Source organism: Muscardinus avellanarius, assembly GCF_963383645.1.
Source record: "Muscardinus avellanarius genome assembly, chromosome: 3".
NCBI classification, from domain to species: Eukaryota; Metazoa; Chordata; class Mammalia; order Rodentia; family Gliridae; genus Muscardinus; species Muscardinus avellanarius.
In genome coordinates this window covers 74833171-74839170 of record NC_137788.1, presented here as the reverse complement: position 1 = coordinate 74839170, position 6000 = coordinate 74833171, and positions in this window count along the sequence as shown.

The following is a 6000-nucleotide window of genomic DNA, read 5'->3' as shown; positions in this document are numbered from 1 at the left end:
GGCCCCCTCCCTAATGGCCTAACAAATCTGAGACCCCCTTCTCCAGCCAACTCGGCCGCCGCGCACCGCGCCTGGGTCCTGGCAGAGGGCGCCCTGGGGTCGGCGCCAGCGCGTCCAAACCTTTCCCCGACTTGGTTCCAAGGTGAAATGGAGGAGAAAAACCTTCCCATGGCCGCGGGAGAGCCAGCGCCGATGTGAAGGAAAAAAAAAAAAAAAAAAAAAAACCTAGCACTCAGCTAAGACTGCTCGGGATGCAGTTGTTATCCTAAGCAAAAGTGCATCAACCCCGCCCCGCGCCGCACAGCCCGGCGTGGCCAGTGAGTGCGGCGCAGCTTCTCCTAGTCTGGATGGGATCCCAGCCAAGGCCGATTGCCTGGAGCAGGCCACCTCCGTCCAGCACCGGAGTCCTCCCTGGCTCAGCACTTTCTCCAGGAGGCGGCCCTGGCAAAACCCATTACTCCCAAGAATGATTGCCTTGGTTTTGCTATTTAGAGAGAGAGAGAGAGAGAGAGAGAGAGAGAGAGAGAGAGAGAGAGAGATATGAGGGAGACACACACACACACACACACACACACACACACACACACAGAGACAGAGAGAGAAACAGAGGATACAAATAGTAATATGTAACTGCGAAAAATCCAAATAATGTGTGCCTGTATTTAAAAACAGCCTTCACCACCATTTTATCAATTACCCCTCCCATAACCACTAGTAAGTTCTTCAATACAATGCATTCCTGCACATATAAGAATATTTTATGGGTGTCTGTGTGTGTTTGCCTACCTATACAACCATCTATTCGTCCCTGGAAAAATACTAACCAAAATGTTAATCCAGGTGTTGGTGGTGCACGCTTGTAATCCCAGTTTTTGGGAGGCTGAGACAGGAGGATTGAAGGCTCTCAGCCAGCTTAAGCAATTTAGTGAGACCCTTCTCGACTTAGTGAGACCCTGTTTAAAATAAAATAATAAAGTAAAATAAAATAGGGCTGGGGATGTAACTCAGAGGTAGAGTGCCCCTGAGTTCAATCTCCAGTAACACACACACACACACACACACACACACACACACACACACACACGGAGAGAAACACACACGTTAACAGTGGCAATTTCTTTTCTGGGGTTTTTTTTGGGGGGGGGTACTGGGGCTGGAACCCAGGAGCATTCTACCTCTGAGCTACACCCCCAGCCCTATTTTTTATTCTTTATTTTGAAACAGGGTCTCACCAAGTTGCAAAGGGCCTCACTAAGTAGCTGAGGATGTCCACAAATCCAGATCCTCCTGTCTCAGCCTCCCAAATGCTGGGATTGCAAGCATGCACCACTACACCTGTCTTTACAGTGGCAGTGGCAATTTCTAGGTGGTAGAATTATGAGTGATTCTTGTTATCTGAGTTCTCCTACAATGAAAATATGTAGTGGGGAGGTGTGTGTGTGTGTGTGTGTGTGTGTGTGTGTGTGTGTGTGTGTGTGTTAGTGCTCAGGATCCAACCCAAGGCTTCAGCATTTGGGCAAGAGCTTTACCCCCCTGAGCTATATCCCCAGCCGCATTTTTTAAACCCTATGTTCTCTTCAGGCTGTCCTCACTTTACATGGACGGAGGACTCCAGGGTGCCACTCTAGTGTCCTGTCCTGCTGGGTGCAGCTCACCCTCACCTCCCTCCTTCATCAAGCAGCACTTTGGGTCTCTTGCTAACAGAAATGGAGGTGTGTAGCTCATGGTTAATGACTCTAAGGAGCCGGGCCTATATATTTACCAACTCTCAGGGCAGCTTTTCCAGGAAATGTTCTTGCTGGCCTCTGAGAAATAACAGAGTCATGATGATGGTGCTGTCAAGACCGAGTAGATTAAAAATCTATAAGAAAGAGGATTTTGTTTTATTCGTGAAAAGCAATTTTGAAGATCTGATAGCAGAGGTCAGAGAATGCAAGTTCTGATTTAAAGCTGCTTCTAGTGAACACAGAATCTGTATTGTCTTTGGCAGCATCTCAGACAAACCTAGTCCTGGTCTACGTGAACCAGCCGCCCAAAGCAAAAGGCGCCATGGGCCCAAAGAAAGAGGCAAACAGCCCCAAGATTGCACAAGTGCAGCTGATCAGGGACTGACAACAGAAGCTATTTTTAGGCTGCAGCAAGACAGGAGGATCCTAGCACCTTGAGGCAGGAGGAAAGGGTGTGCGTACAAAGCTAAAGAAAGTTCTGTTCTCATCAACCAGAATGTATCTGGGTTTTCTCAAAAACCGTTAACCTGTCCAACATCAGTTAAGCAACAATCCAGGTTATCTGGCCAGCTCAACAGCTTTGCTGACTATCCTTATTACTTTGCTTGTCCAATAGCGTTTGTGATGCATGCCAGGGGCGCTTGGCAGGCAACATAGCACGTAGGACCAACAGGGCTACAGTCACGTCAAGCTGGATCCCTAGAGAGTTGTGTAGAGTATGAGTTGCTTTCTTTCCTTCCCAGCAGAAGGGAGTTTAATGCTCTATTCTCAGCACATGGAACCCCAGATGCAGGTCTGCACAGGATATTTGTTCAAAACCTTGAGGCTCATATGCAAAGCCTGAGAGACTGCCCTGTGGTTGTGGTTGGCTTTGACTTTTGTACACAAAATGATTTAAAGTAAATGTATTTTTTAAATCACAATTTTAAAAGTAAATTCAAATGTTTAGCATTTAGGTGACACATGGAGGGAACAAACAAAAGCCCCATTTAAGGCTGTCATTCCCCCCTGAACCCACCATTTTTTATAAATTCTCACTGCTCTCTGTTTCACTAGTCTGCGTGATCATTAACTGGAAACAAGAACATGGAGAACCAGACTGGCCCAGATGTCAGGGAATTGACCGAAAATCTGGTTTGTTTCCAAGCTTGTAGAAAATGCATTCCAAGAGCAATTCTGAGACACTGACATTCCATCAACAAGAGGAATTCCAAAATAACTCTAGGAAATAGCAGTGGTGTGCCAACTTTTAATTTTGCCAAGTAAGGCCATTAAGAAATAATCTTTAGCCGGGTATGGTGGCTCATGCTTATGATCCCAGTATTTGGAAGGCTGAGACAGGAAGATCATAGGTTCAAAGCCAGCCTCAGCAACTTAGCAAGGCTCTCAGCAACCTAGTTAGACCCTATTTCCAAATAAAAAATAAAATGGAGTTGGGGATGTAGCTTGGAGGTAGAATGACTCTGGGTTTAATCCCCAGTACCAAAAAAAAATCTTTTACCTATTAGTGTTCATAAAAGAAAGGACATGTTGACAGCAACAAAAAGCACATGCTCTCAGAATGAAAGATTGTTTTAAAAATATGAAATCATTTACTATATTTTTCTTTACTTATTTTTAAGTGAAAATGTTACTAATTTGTATTTTACCCATTTGCTTGTTCTAGTAACTATAGCTCAATCACTCTGATTGAGGTTTTATATTTTTGGTAGGTACTATTTTGAAGTATTTTAGGACCATCATGCTGGGTATCAGTGAACATGGCCAAGTACATTGAAGTGAGGACTATTAGATAGCTGGCTTAGTTTATACTAATCCTAGAAGTCTGTGAGAATCCCAATTCAATTTAAATTTCAATTTAGATGAAATAATTATTTGAATTTTAGATTATTTTTACTTCTGGTGTGTTTCTAGATGATTCAAGGTCCCTTTACTTGGATTATCTTCAGTTGAAGGCATTCTGCTAGTGATCATCAAAGGACTGAGCATTTTATGTGTTATTTGGCCTAAAGTCTTTTTCCATTATAATCACTGAATTTCAAGAAACAGCTTAAAACTAGGAGGAGAGCCAGTGTGGTGGTGCATGCTTGTAACCCCAGTACTTGGGAGACTGAGAGAGGAGGATCCCAGGCTCTCAGCCAGCTTCAGCTACTTAGAAGGCCCTCCACAACTCAGTGAGACCCTGTTTCAAAATAAAGAATAAAAAAATAGGAGCCGGGCGTGGTGGCACACGCTTGTAATCCCAGCATTCGGGAGGCTGAGACCAGAGGATCACAGTTCGCGGACAGCCTCAGCTACTTAGTGAGGCCCTCTGCAACTCAGTGAGACCCAGTTTCAAAATAAAGAATAAAAAATAGGGCAGGAGAGGTAGCTCAGAGGTCGAATGCCCCTGGGTTCCATCCCCAGACCCTCAAAAAAAAAAAAAATAGAGCCAGGTGTGTAGCTTGAAGGTGGAATGCCCTTGTGTTCAATTCCCAATATGGCAAAAACAAAAACAAAAACTAGGAGGAGAAAGAAGAGCAAAAGAGGGACAGAGGGAAAAGGCATGAAGGTGGGGAGGGAAAGGGGGAAGGACAATGAGAATCAATTGACATAAGAGGGGTGCAATATACAAACAGATTCTTTAAAACCTCTTCTAGAATTAATGCAGATACCAGGACCAATAATTAGCTTCCTTTTTTCTATTTATTTATTTATTTATTTTTGTGGTACTGGGGTTCCTGAAAACCCTTCTACCTCCGGGTTACATTCCAAGACACCTATTTCTTTATATTTTTATTTGGAAAGAGGGTCTCTTAAGCCAGCACAGCTGGCTTCGAACCTGCGCGATCCTCCTGCCTCCACCTCCCAAGCGCGGGGATTACAAGCGTGCGCCATTATGCCCGGCGCTTCCTTTTTCTTGAAAGCAATCATAAGGGCATCAAATCACCCAGACGTGGAACGCGGTTTGTAAGTAACTCAGATCTACCAGTGCCACCAACACATGCCTCCACCTGCCGACATGGCCCATCCCAGGCTTGGTATCATAATCAAAGGCAGCTCCATGGACGATGGGGAGGGAGGAAGGAGTTCTCTGGAGCCAGGCTCTACCATATTATAGGGTAGCAGTGGAAAACTCAGCTTTAAATATGACTTTCCCCCTAAACTCAAAATTAGTTGTTATAAAAGTATTTCAGTCAGGGGGAAAAAAGGCTTTAGTGGTTGCATCTTATCTTGCAATGGGAAGCTTTGACCCCCATTCTGGAGTCTAGAAAAGGGATACATTTGCAACCGCAAATTTCTTGAACTGTAATTCCCGAAGAACATTCCGTTAGGAAGGACATGCTCCATTATGTAGGAGATTGCCCCTAATGTACATTCTCCTCTTCTTCTTGAAGAAAATAACAACAGTAGGTGAGCCCATTTCCCATTCTCTTTTGCAGTTATATGTGGCCCGGTGACAAAGTTTTGGACATTGGTGTGTTAAAAGTATCATGTGACCATTTCCAAGAACTTTTTCAAGCCGGGCGTGGTGGCGCACGCTTGTAATCCCCGCGCTTGGGAGGCGGAGACAGGAGGATCGCGCAGGTTCGAAGCCGGCCGCGCTGGCGTAAGAGACCCTGTTTCAAAAATATAAAATAGGTCTGGGAGTGTAGCCCGGAGGAAGAAGGGCTTCCAGGAACCCCAGTACCACCAAAAAAAAAAAAAAAAAGAACTTTTTCAAGAAGGGCCTGACACATGTCCTTTGCCCTTTTCTTTTGCTGCCTTCTTCATCCTGCAGTCCAGAACTCAGATGTGACAGCTACGTTCTGGGCCCATGAAGATGCAGAGCACGCCCAAGGGAAGGCGGCTCAGCAAGCAGGAAGGTACCACAGAGCAGAACTGCCCCGATGCACTGCCTATTTTGGACTTCTCTACAAAAAACAGGCTTCTGACATGACTATGCTCCTGTTAGCTTGAGTGTTTCTCTCTTGCTGCTAGAACTAATCCTGAGACTGAATTTGGCACCAGATATGAAATGGTGCACACAGCTCCACGCTTTTTATTTTTAACTTGCGCTCCTTTGGGATTTAAGAAGCCAGTTCATCTCACAATCTTTGAATTCATCATTTGTCCTTCGAAGGTTTGCTACCATTGGCTCTCCAATATTTTGATTTCTATGGATGCCTTTCTTTCTCACTAATGCAATCACTTTAAATAACTGTTCTGAGCCGGGCATGGTGGCACATGCTTGTCATCCCAGCATTCTGGAGGCTGAGACCGGAGGATCACGGTTCGCGGACAGCCTCAGCTA